This window comes from Schistocerca gregaria, chromosome X (assembly GCF_023897955.1).
Source record: "Schistocerca gregaria isolate iqSchGreg1 chromosome X, iqSchGreg1.2, whole genome shotgun sequence".
Classification (NCBI taxonomy): domain Eukaryota; kingdom Metazoa; phylum Arthropoda; class Insecta; order Orthoptera; family Acrididae; genus Schistocerca; species Schistocerca gregaria.
In genome coordinates this window covers 577,096,421-577,109,366 of record NC_064931.1, presented here as the reverse complement: position 1 = coordinate 577,109,366, position 12,946 = coordinate 577,096,421, and the positions used below count along the sequence as shown (strand labels likewise).

Sequence of the window (12,946 nt, the reverse complement as noted above, 5' to 3'; positions counted from 1 at the left end):
GGTCCTCGCCGATACCCCAGGAGCAATAGCGACCCTAATTTGCTGGGAAGTGGCGGTGCGGTCCCCCACGGCACTGCGTAGGATCCTACGGTCTTGGCGTGCATCCGTGCGTCGGTGCGGTCCGGTCCCAGGTCGACGGGCACGTGCACCTTCCGCCGACCACTGGCGACAACATCGATGTACTGTGGAGACCTCACGCCCCACGTGTTGAGCAATTCGGCGGTACGTCCACCCGGCCTCCCGCATGCCCACTATACGCCCTCGCTCAAAGTCCGTCAACTGCACATACGGTTCACGTCCACGCTGTCGCGGCATGCTACCAGTGTTAAAGACTGCGATGGAGCTCCGTATGCCACGGGAAACTGGCTGACACTGACGGTGGCGGTGCACAAATGCTGCGCAGCTAGCGCCATTCGACGGCCAACACTGCGGTTCCTGGTGTGTCCGCTGTGCCGTACGTGTGATCATTGCTTGTACAGCCCTCTCGCAGTGTCCAGAGCAAGTATGGTGGGTCTGACACACCGGTGTCAATGTGTTCTTTTTTCCATTTCCAGGAGTATATATATATATATATATATATATATATATATATATATATATATATATATATAGCATTTTGTCATACTGATGATATACACTATATGTTGGCGTTGATTCCGTCATTTAGCAACGAGATCAATAGACCGCAGTAAACCCTAAAAAGACCAGTGCTGATTAAGTTCAGTCACCTAGCTTAGCACTGTAAGACTGAACGATTAAAAGAGACTTGACTAAATGTAAGTCACCTCCCACTTACACTGAATGGAAAACATTGTAACAGATCCCTCCCATAGCTTTTCCCATTAGAGCAAACCGTCTTTCTGGGGCCTAGCTGACACTTTTTTGTAAGCAATGTGAGCCACCATTCCTCTGGAAGGGGGAAGGAATGTACTGTGTGGCAGCCAGTGAAGGAACATTTTAGGGAAATGGTTGAACAAATTTTATTTCAAAGGCTCCAGTCAACTCCCCTTATGACGTAATAACTCTAATCACCAAGGAATGGAATGAAGTGCGGTATACTAGCCACCGTTTGGGATCTCCCGTGTGTGTGTCTATCATTAGGGCACCGCCACGAAGGTCAAAACAGCCCAATGTCCTAATTACAGATCACGTTACTAAATACAACCGACCACGGACCGCATATTGGCCTCCTTTGATCTCGCGGACCCCCAAAACAAAGCATGGAGTTGCGGCATTCTGTTGATCGTCAAATTCAGGATTTGTTTCCTGTCTCTGTCTTTCTCAAGAGGACACTTCCGGTTTGTCTGTGTGAACCAACGTCCTGAAAAACGCAGAAGAGGTTTTCATCTCTCCTCAGAAAACAGTGTTCATATTGGCCAATGCTGAAGACAAAGGGAGAACTGACGGATTTTCGATATAAAAAATGGAGTGAAATAAGCCCTTGGCTCTATCCTATCAAATTAATTGATTAATATTTTACAGGAGTCAAATAGATCGCTTAAAACACTCACTTACACCTTACAACATTACGATGGTCCTTCTTCATAATAAAAGATATGTTCAACATTCGAGTATCACCCACAAACATTATTCAAATCAGTAAATGAAACTTCCACCACAAATAGATCGTAGCGCTAAATGTGTCTGGCAACGGCCTTGCCGCAGTGGGTACACCGGTTCCCGTCAGATCACCGAAGTTAAGCGCTGTCGGGCGTGGCCGGCATTTGGATAGGTGACCATCTGCGTCGCCATGTGCTGTTGCCATTTTTCGGGGTCCATTCAGCCTCGTGATGCCAATTGAGGAGCTACTCGACCGAAGAGTAGCGGCTTCGGTCAAAGAAAACCATAATAACGACCGGGAGAGTGGTTTGCTGACCACATGCTCCTCTTATCCGCATCCTCATCTAAGGATGATACGGCGGTTGGATGGTCCCGATGGGCCACTTGAGGCCTGAAGACGGAGTGCTAAATATGTCTGTGGTCATGTACTCACCAACGTTTGAGATCACAAACATCCTCCACCAGCACAATGTTCCACTAAACATATCTGTTGAAAAAAATCTTACTGATCACATAAATTATCGATGGTGAGTCACGCACTGTTCACTGACTTCAGGGTGGCCCCCTTCTGCAGTGGCCACTAGAGAGACCCACACCTGCACAGGCTATGCCTGCTCATACCAAACACATGCGTGCTGCGATATATACAGAAGCACTACACACACGCACGCACACACACACACACACACACACAGACACACACACACACACACACACACACACTTAAACCACGATCCAATCCGTAGTAGTAGTTGTCATGGCTAGATGTCGGAGATCGCTATCAATCCGGAATTTGACTCCGCGATTGGGTTTTTCGTCCACTATAGAATTCCTAAATTGGTTTTCTCTGCTACATTATGAGGCATACTGCATAATAGGATAGAGACAACAGCACGTACCGCTGCAGGACAGAGTCCACTGCAAGGTACGGAGACGCATTGAAGTGACACAGTTAAGCCAGTGAATAGCAGTAGCTGTCATGCCGAAATGTCGGAGGTTGCCGAAAACACTCGCACATCCCACACAGTCATCTCCCAGATGTTCACATGCAATGTGCTCATGCCCAAGTACATCGCCAACGTCGACGTTCATAGGTCGGTGAAAACTACCGCCGCGGCCGCAGCTCCAGACATGGACGTGCATGTATGCCAGAATCCATCACCCCATCACCCCTCCATTACACATGCACAGAGACAGACATACAGAAAACAGGGTAACCACACAGCTACTATAGAAGATGTCTTTAGAGGTGGCTGCATGCATTCGAGTACAGTTCTTTACAACGCTGTGTGATCAGAAAAGTAGTACATTTGCCCTAGGTGTTGGCAACTGTCCTACATTTACAAGCTGTTTTGGAATACATGGCGAGAAGTGATGTTATGATCACATGGCCAGAAGTAGCATAAAATCGGTAAAATTACGGAAAATGACGGAAAATACGTATAAATTGAGGACTAGGCCGAAAAGCTGGAGTACTTGCATGTCTTCTGCTGGGTCAAGAAAATTTCTTGTACATGGGAACGCGTATGCGACAGCAAGAGAAATATGAGAAAAAGTTGACATGAAAGCACCGGAAACCAGCGAAACAGACTTTTTCGTTGACAGCAATAAGTCAGTTGGAATAGAATGTTTAACTTGGATGACCTCCAAATGTGAAATAATAAATTTATACATGTCAGATCAGAAGCCCAGTTGTGACTCAAATCGCGTTATACATTTTTATAAAGTGTCTTTACCAGCCGGGGTTACTGCAGTACACAACTGCAGAATGGTTCTCATGTTTGACCCTGTGCAGGATTCCTGAGGTGTCTTAAGCCTTAACAAACAGTACTTACAATGTGCTTCTCTGTGCTCTCCATCAATCACAACCTTGCGGTGTCAGCTTACAAAACAGTTGCTGTATGTTTTCTTTAACAACATTTTAGTGTATACCTATGGAGATAAACAGTGACACATGCAAACTGACTCCTGTCTTTGATGCTTTCCTTGAAAAGAGAGACATCTGCCTCAAAACTGACATGGATCTCTGTAAAAGGACGATAGAAAGTTGGTTGAGTGATCGGTTGAGAGGGAGAGAGGGAGATGTTGCCGAAGGTCATTTTCACGCATTTAGCAATCTTTTTCGTATTCTCTCGGGGTGTATCAGTTGTATGGTATAACCTGCCATCAGCTCGCATGAAGTTGCGTGTTCTGTGTGTGACTTAGAGCACAATCTACCTGCGATCATTAACAGCAAACCTCGGCAAACCACAGTTATCATAGGACTTCCAACTCGTGTGTGATGAGATATGTCCATCGATAGAAAACCTGTTTCCGTACCCTCCTCTAGACGAACGAAAATGTGTGTGTGTGTGTGAAGTAGCCCATTTCTCTGCCACATCTTAGATGTAAATCGAGTCTTCGGTTACGTATAGGTACGAAGCGGCTGTTACTATACTGTTTATGTTCGTCCTATCCTAAATGCATGCAAGAGGGTCATCAGGGAGAAGGCAAGTTTTAGGACTTTTAGTAGATTGGTGAATAAGATGCGCAAACATTCTTATTGGAAATCAGACAGCACATGGGTATGTTAGTAATATGACCGATACATATGGAAAAGTGTAGGAAAAATGTGGAAGATAACATAAAATCGCTAAAAATAAAAGAAATCTTGTATAATCACTAAAAATTGATGTGAGATACGTAAAAATTTTGGGAAATAGCATGAAATATGTAGAATCCCGAAAACCTAGTAAAATCACGCAAATTGACTCAGAATACATAAAATTAAAGAGAAATATGTTGAAAAGAATACTGTGGAAAATCAATAAAATTTCGTGTTCCGGAGGAGGCGAGTACACTGATGCTACATATACACACCTCAATAGTGGCGAGAGGAGGCCTTCCAGAGACAAGACATCAAGATAAAATGGCAACACTATGTTGCACATGAGTAGTGCAGCCTAACGTAAGAGAATGACTACTGCGTGCAACAGAAAGGTTACCAGGGATGGTGGTAAACTGCGGTAAGACTCTGGCTACTGACTGTTTTTTTCCTCGTAAGATGTCACCGTTCCTTCGTATGCATTTTCGGCTGTCGACATTAATTTTATAGGGCTGTTATGAACATGTCATAATTTCTGAACCATAATCGGGCTTGAACATCATAAACAGCAGGCGTCATACACCTATGGAAACCACTGTAGTGTTTGTGTTACAAAGAATCGATGTTTTCTTTGGTGTGCAAGGTAGTAGTTTTGAGCTGTTCTAGGCGCTAGAGTCTAGAACCGCGCGACCACTACGGTCGCAGGTTCGAATCCTGCCTCAGGCATGGATGTGTGTGATGTCCTTAGGTTAGTTAGGTTTAAGGTTTAAGTAGTTACAAGTTCTAGGGGACTGATGACCTTAGAAGTTAAGTCCCATAGTGCTCAGAGCCATCTGAACCTTTTTTGGTAGTAGTTGTATCACTTTACAGTTATTCATCATATTTTATCGTGGAGAAACTTGCCTTGACAATGTATGTCTTGCGCATGGAATATATTTTCTACATTGGAATATTAACAACGCTGCATTCAGCATGACTAATAGGCCAGAAGCTGCAGTGCTCTAGCATTATAGGGTGTTTTAAGCAATGCATGTGTTTATGTTCCACAATCAATTCTCTCTTACCAGTACCTTCTAGGGACTGACTCCAGACATTAGAACAATACTTCTGAATTGGTGGCGCAGCTGATTTACGTAAAATGCTTCAAACTACGTCCAACTGGGACTCCATTACACACAAATACCACATTTCTTCTTCATAACTGTATGTTATATGATCAAACACGCTTATATCTACTGCACACCGATGAAGGGTGCTAACCTCCTCGACATGTGCGTATTTGGAGAAATCTTACGCACTTGAATCGGTGCCATGTGTAAGATTGGTGTGGGACGACAGTTAAGGACTGAACTCGCTCTGCTCCTTCAAGAGACATGGAATGCACCAGTCTACTCCGGGTCAGGTGCAGATGCAATCAGTGACAATGTTGCAGGGAGGGTTGGTCAAAGACAATATAAGGGCATCTTTCAATCTCTAACTTTATCCTAAGACTGGGAAAATGTTGTCCTTTCCATACAGGGAATGTTGGGCAATTGTAATCATAACTTATTCACTATGATCGAAGTGCTAGAAATTAGAAATATGAAGATCCCTGCTTCGTATATTTTGATATATATATATATATATATATATATATATATATATATATATATATATATATATATCAAATTATACGAAGCAGGGATTCGCCGTCTAGTGTACGGTACACGTAAAGTAGATTGGGGGGGGGGGGGGGAGGGGGCTGGTGTAACGATGATACAGAAACTGTGAAGAAGCATCCTGCTGTGTCGCTGGTCAATGTTGAAATTACAGAAAAACTGGCAAAATTGCTGATCGCACTGTCAACTGTGGTGATTATTACAGTACATCAATGATGTCTTTTCCATCTCATCTGTCCACAGGTACACTGTTCATTACCACATGTTGACTGACTGACACCACTTGTTTGAGATGGAGAGACTGTCTTAGTGGGAGCAACACTCTCCAGGGATGGTCTGCAACGAAACAGTGATCACACATATGACTGCAATATGAGGGATCAGTCAAAATGGAACACTTAGACATCTGCTAGCATGCCACTGTGAAATATGACTTTAAATGCAGAAGTCATTAACCACCCTTGGACAGCTGTTTAGAAATGGTCCGCAATGCTGTAAAACTCTTCCAGTTTCTGTATATTGCGACTGTCTTTTATTCCAATCATCCTGTGTGTTGTGAGAGCAGTAGCACCATAATTTACAAAGTGCAATGTCCTGCTTTCAGTGTGAGGTGAAACGTGTTAACATCAGTTTGTAAAGTGACACAGTCCTTGAAAGCATGATGGAAAATACAAAACTTATGGAAGTGTACAAAGCTGTAGTCATACATTGCTTGGATGTGTTACAGGCGAAAAAAAATGTATCAAACAACAAAACAGGGACTCTCTCTTGCGACTGATAGTCTGTTGGATATGGTCCTCCTACAGTAGAGGCGATGAAACTTGTCATTGGTCTGTGCAGTTGACTTCGATCACTGGTCACTTGCTCTAATGGATCAATACCTGTGTATGTAATAGGATGCTACATATGCTCGATGCCAGAACACAGACAGTATTTGCTTTCGATACATATCTATCAGAAGAGAGAGAAGTGGTGCAATCTTACCAAGTTCTCTGTCGGATGAAGTTAATGAAATTTTTGCAGTTCATAGTTCGTTTTCTCTGTTTGATGGTACAAATAACGATGACAGAAAGAATGTTTGGGTGACATATGTCAATGCATCCTGAAGGGTGCAAATCTCCTTCGGACTGCAGTTCCTGTATGTAGTTTGGAAATTCAGCCCAATACAGTAGCAAAATCCTTGTCCTTATTCCAGTTCCTGTAACTGTTTGCACTGTCTTTTCTACTACCTCATGTAGCAAGAGAAAGCTTCATTTGCGCTGGCCTTACACATTGTTCACAGTTGGTGGAGCAGTGAGAACATGTTCCTATTTCCGTCGAGTGGTAAAAAAAAAAAAAAAAAAAATGCAGTCCTGACGCATTAACTAAGCTCAGTATGTTTCTCTTCAGGATACAGAAGGTCTTAGATATAGCACTCTCCAACTTCAGCCCTGTTTCGCCTTATACTGGAATGACCACGTGGACAGATCTGCAGGGAGAGTGGGACAGAGTCTGAGGAACAGTTACAAGATGTAGAGGGACTATCTAAAAAACCGCACTGGGGTTTTACTGTAGCATATAGGTTCCAAAACGGTGACTCGTTTCGAGATTGAGAGTGCCACAAATATTATTCACCAGGGGCTGTAATCATTAAAAGACGTTTCCATAGGATCCAAGGCAAGTAAGTGGTTGAATGGATAGACTTGATTCCAACTTACAGAAACGTAAAACTTCTTAGCGACTGTTGTGTGTACCTGTGGAAATTAGGCCACATTGTTTGCAGGGTAACGGTAACATAGAAGTTGGGGTTGTGTTTTTAGTAACGCAGTCCTCATAAGAAATGTCTGTTTCCAGTGGTAGAAGCCTTCTCTGACAGTTTCAAATGTTAGTTCCCAATAGTGTTCCTCAAAAACGACATCGTCTTCCATCCAGGGATTCCCATTTAAACTACGAGGTAAGTGTATCTCACAGATGAAAAAGAAAAATTACTCACCATGCAAAGTGACTTTCGTGATCAATTTAATTAATTAGCTTATCAATTTTATCTCAGTGACATGCCACTTGGCAGTTGGAAGTGATGGCCAGGGCACAACAGAACTGATTCTTGACTTGTAACAGTAATCGTACTTTTTTTTCATTGCGGTGCTATAATTTAATGATATTCCAATCTTCCACCTACATAAGGAGAGACAACTAACTTAATAAAATCAGATGTATTACCGAATGTAGTTTAAACCTTATATTTACAACTTCTCTGTTCTGTTACCTTAAGAGACTTCATATGTCATGAGATATCTGGTTACCTTAAGAGAAACTTTGAAAGTGAGGAGGCGTCCTAAGACAGTCGTAGATCTTAACACTCTATCATAAGCCAAAAATGAGCTTAATATGTTAGTCCTGTCATGCATGTTGTAACAGATAACTTCAAATGGCTCTGAGCACTATGGGACTTAACTGCTGAGGTCATCAGTTACCTAGAACATAGAACTACTTAAACCTAACTAACCTAAGGACATCACACACATCCATGCCCGAGGCAGGATTCGAACCTGCGACCGTAGCGGTCGCGTGGTTCCAGACTGTAGCGCCTAGAGCCGCTCGGCCACTCCAGCCGGCTGTAACTGATAAGAAAAGATTTTATCCAACCTGATGAGAAAATACTTAGAGGAAATGTAACCTATACCATTCTGTTACAAGATTTTCACAAGTAATGGTACTTCAGCAATGTGATGAAAAACTGTGTATGCCTCAATTTCTTCTTTCTTCGAAAATTAATTGTATAAAAGGGGGAATCTACATTTCACGTGAGAAATTAGAGGTGTATGGTTAACAAAATGGCTACCTCGGATTGCCTAAAACAGGTTTTTTAAACTGATAGATCTATGTCAGGGTGAAATTGCTTAGAACTACTGTACACATCGAAGCTGCAGCTGTCTGTTTTGCAGTACAACATGGATGGCTACAGTGGGGGGTCATAAGGAGTCGACAACTGGAAATAATATAGTAGCTCAATCTGTGATGAGTACAAAGAATGAGCCAACCTGTCTCATCTTGCCCATGGCAGCAACGACTGGTCAGTGACCACTGTGCTGGGTTAGCATGGCAAAAACGGACGTATATGTGTTGCATGAGAGAAGATTCAAATGATGGGTGTTTGTGCTGGACTTATTGATAACATCTGAATTCCCACCACTTCAATCATACCCTGACGCCCTCAATGGCCGCAGCATGCAATACATCAAAGCATGCATGTTTTCAGTATGGGCAGGCATGGCCTGTGTGGGTGTGGGTCTCTCTCCTGGCCTTTGTGGATAGGAGCTACCCTATAGTAGGCGAACGGCGCACATCTCGCGATCGCTAGTTTGTGTGATCGGTAGTTTCTTTTCCTCAAGATATGATTGGTGGAACATTGTGCTGGAGGAGGTAGTCTGTCTTCTCAGCGTTGGTGGATACAAGACCTCGGATATATTTAGCACTCCAATCTATTTGTAGTGGAAATTTCATTAATAGATTTGCATAATGTTTGAGTGTGATACTCGAACGTTGACAATATGTTTTACTATGAAGGATCATTGTAAGGTGGAGGTGTGTATTTTAAATGATCTATTTGACTCTTGTAAATTGTTAATCAATTAACTTGATATGGTAGTGGAATGGCTTATTTCACTCCATTTTTGATCATGAAATATGTCAGCTCTCGCTTTGTCTCCAGAATTAGCTAATAGAAACACTATATTCTGAGGAGAGATATAAATGTCGCAGGAAGCGAGTATGGAATTTGCCAATGAAGAGAATGCCGCCACTTGATGCTTTGTTTGGGGTCCATGAAATCAAAAGCCAATATTCGGTTCATGGTCAGTTGTATTCAGTAATGTGATCTGTAATTAGGACATTGGGCTGTTTTGACCTTCCTGGTGGTGCCCTGTTGATAGACACATGCATGGGAGATCCCAAATGGCGTCTATTATACCACACTTAATTCCATTATTTGGTGAGCAGAGATATTAAGTCATAAGGGGCGAGGGTGTGGGATGCAGTCATGGACTGTACCCACATGGGGGAGCCGTGTCTCTAGCAAAATCATAAAATAAGGAATATGCACCAATACATTATCGACTTTAATATGAATTTCGTGTTATGAGGTCCTTCCTCTCCAGCACAGAGTGAGTATCTTTTTCCCACAAAATTTTCTGGGAGAGGTGGGGAGGGAGGGGAGAAGGGCAGGGTGGTGGGAGAGTGTGGATGGCATCTGGTGATAGCACTGTGCACTAGCTCAGTCAATCCCTGAATGTCAAAGTGAGTGTACATAAGAAAATTTTCCAAGAAGACGACACCTAAAATCTGCAGCAGTGTAAATATATCATTAGGACATGTACTTGCTGTACCTGAGCTTTCCCCACCAAATACAAGTGAGATCCAATACCTGAGAATTGAATTTTATAAGAAAACAGTATTTCCTTTGTCATGTAATTGAATTTTATGTTGTGATATTCTTCCTCTCCAGCACAGAATGACTCCTTCCCCCACCAATTTCTAGATGGGGTAGAGTAAGGGGTTAGTGGAGGAGGGGAGGTGAGGGATGGGGGAAGTCCCTTAGTCAATAAAATTCATATCAAAAGTGTGCATGTATTGGTGAACGGAGCTACCAGAGGGATGGGGTAGTAGGAATGGTGGAAAAGAGGGAGGGGTAGAGGTTTCTTGGGAAACCACTTAACCAAGCAACAGGTTAAGGACCTGTCAATCAAAAGGATGGATCCCCGAGGATCATAATCCACTTAGGATAACAGTACGTTAAGGACCTGTCAATGAAAAGAGTACAACAGATTTGACCCTTAATGTATACTTCTCCCTGAATGTAGCCAACCTGTACTAACAAAACGCCCTGTAACCCCTTTGTCCCACTACTCCTGTATTGTCCACATAGTCTGGTCAACATACATTTTTCCGCACTGGTAAATGATGTGGTAGACTCCCGGTTTCCAGTGTCCTTGGTAGTTATCAGGAACAACTAAAGATGTCAAGAAGGTCGACTTGCCAAAACATCGGGCCTTTTGAACGGTGGCGATTTTTCTACTCTGAAAAAACATAAAATCACACATCAAGTACCTTTATGGTGAGGAAGTGCACAACAGAATTAAGGAGCTTGACAAGCTCTGGAACAGGAAGAAGCTCCTTTTGGCTTCTCTTGTCTTTCTGCTGATCTACTGAGATGACCGAATCATACATCTATTGCGAAGGTCGTTCATGACATCATAACTCCAGCTGCTAATCGGATCACTAATAGACCCAGCCTGGCCCTGGTGAGGGAGAGCATCTGGTACACTTGAAGCAGACTCGACGAGACTACAAGAGAACTCATTTCACCGGCCGCGGTGGTCTCGCGGTTCTAGGCGAGCAGTCCGGAACCGTGCGAATGCTACGGTCGCAGGTTCGAATCCTGCCTCGGGCATGGATGTGTGTGATGTCCTTAGGTTAGTTAGGTTTAAGTAGTTCTAAGTTTTAGGGGACTAATGACCGCAGCAGTTGAGTTCCATAGTGCTCAGAGCCATTTGAACCACTTTGAGAACTCATCTCACTCGACCTGCAGTTAGTCTTGACATTCTCCCCTGACTCATGGGAATAGGTAGATGCAGCTAATTGGTCTCAAGCCCTCGGGACATGGCAGTTAGCTACTTGTAGACAAACTGCGTAATACGAACAACTTGCAGTTAAGCCACCACAAGAAGAACCTCAGAGAATGGTAATCAAGCTTTGATCATCTACCTTATCTATTACAGGAATTGACCTGAATTACATACCAAGGCCGGCATCCCCACCAACAGTTGAATTTATCAGTGATGTAGAATAGGTTGCTCTTGCACTTCCACTGGATCCTCCAGAGGAAATACGATGTGAAACACGCTGTATACTTACCACGGCAAACCACTGAAGTTAGGTTGACCTTTCTGAAAATATTGTTGTCCGGAATTTCCATTTTGCAGATTTTGTTGGTGAAATTGTTGTTGAAAATTCAGTCTGTTGCTATGAAACTGTTGGTATTGTTGTTGGTTTTGTGAATACTGTTTATTAAAATTTTGACGTTGAAAAAAATTATTCTGAAAGTTGTTGCTACTCCTAAACCTCTTATTGCGTCTGTCACTAAAATTTTCTGATGAGTTTTGATATCTATACGTGTTATTACTGTTGCTGTATTGGGAGAAATTTTGATTAGCAAAGGAATAGACTGCAGTACTTTGAAAAGTTGTAAAAGCTCGCGAAATGCAGGAATGCTTTCTCTTTGTTGCCCTTTAACAGGGAGACTCATAATGAACGCGGTAATTTAGAGATGCATATCTTTATTAATGCTGATTGACTATATGTCTCGGTAAGATGCTGATTTTGTTGAAACATGTGTTCAAAAAATTACGAAACGGCTGAGAGGTTAGAATTTCCAATGGACGGTAAACTGATTAACTGATCTTTAATTCCTCGTTGTGTGTTTTCCGACCAATAAGCGGATAAAAAGGCATTTTGAAATCCTTCTAATGAGAAGCATTGTCTTGCAACTGGCCGGGTGGGGGTGGGGAGGGGGGCGGAATGGTTGTGGAGGGCTTGCCCTCCAAAAAACTGCAAATTAATTCTAATTTAAGGCTAATAGGCCAATTAGGGGTAACGAGAATGAAAACTATTGTACTCAGTCCAAAGGGTGGAGATCTGTTTTGTTATTGCAGAAGACTTTGAACTTACGTTCTGACAAGAAATGCTTGTATTCGGAATTTTGTGTCGGTTCATTACTGTTAAAAATGTGTTTTGCGGACGTTGATCCAAGTCTCATAGTCTCACACATCGCAATCTGCTAAGAGAGTACTCAACCGGTGTAATGTCAAATTGTTCTGCCTGTTTATGTTGGAGTTTACTATTTAACTGATGGAATGATGTTTGATCTTTTAAAGTAGAAATTTCTGGTGTAAACTGCTAACTTTATGATTCTGTGCGTTGCTATGTGAGTTCAGCTCAATAATAGCACGGTTCATAGACTGAAATTGTTCAGACTGACTGAAACGAGAAGGTAATGTGTCTTCAGATTTAGTATCAGGATTTACTTCTAAAATTTATATTATGTTCGAAAGGTCATCAAGTTTTTTCTGTAAGTGATGAAATTTGAGTATTATTGTAGGTGTCATTT

At 42.5% G+C, this 12,946-nt stretch overlaps 1 pseudogene; it reads left to right on the top strand.

Moving 5' to 3' along the window:
- Positions 1-1,646: 1,646 nt before the first annotated feature.
- On the top strand, positions 1,647-1,764 carry LOC126299764 (5S ribosomal RNA; annotated as a pseudogene).
- The last annotated feature ends 11,182 nt before the right edge of the window (positions 1,765-12,946 follow it).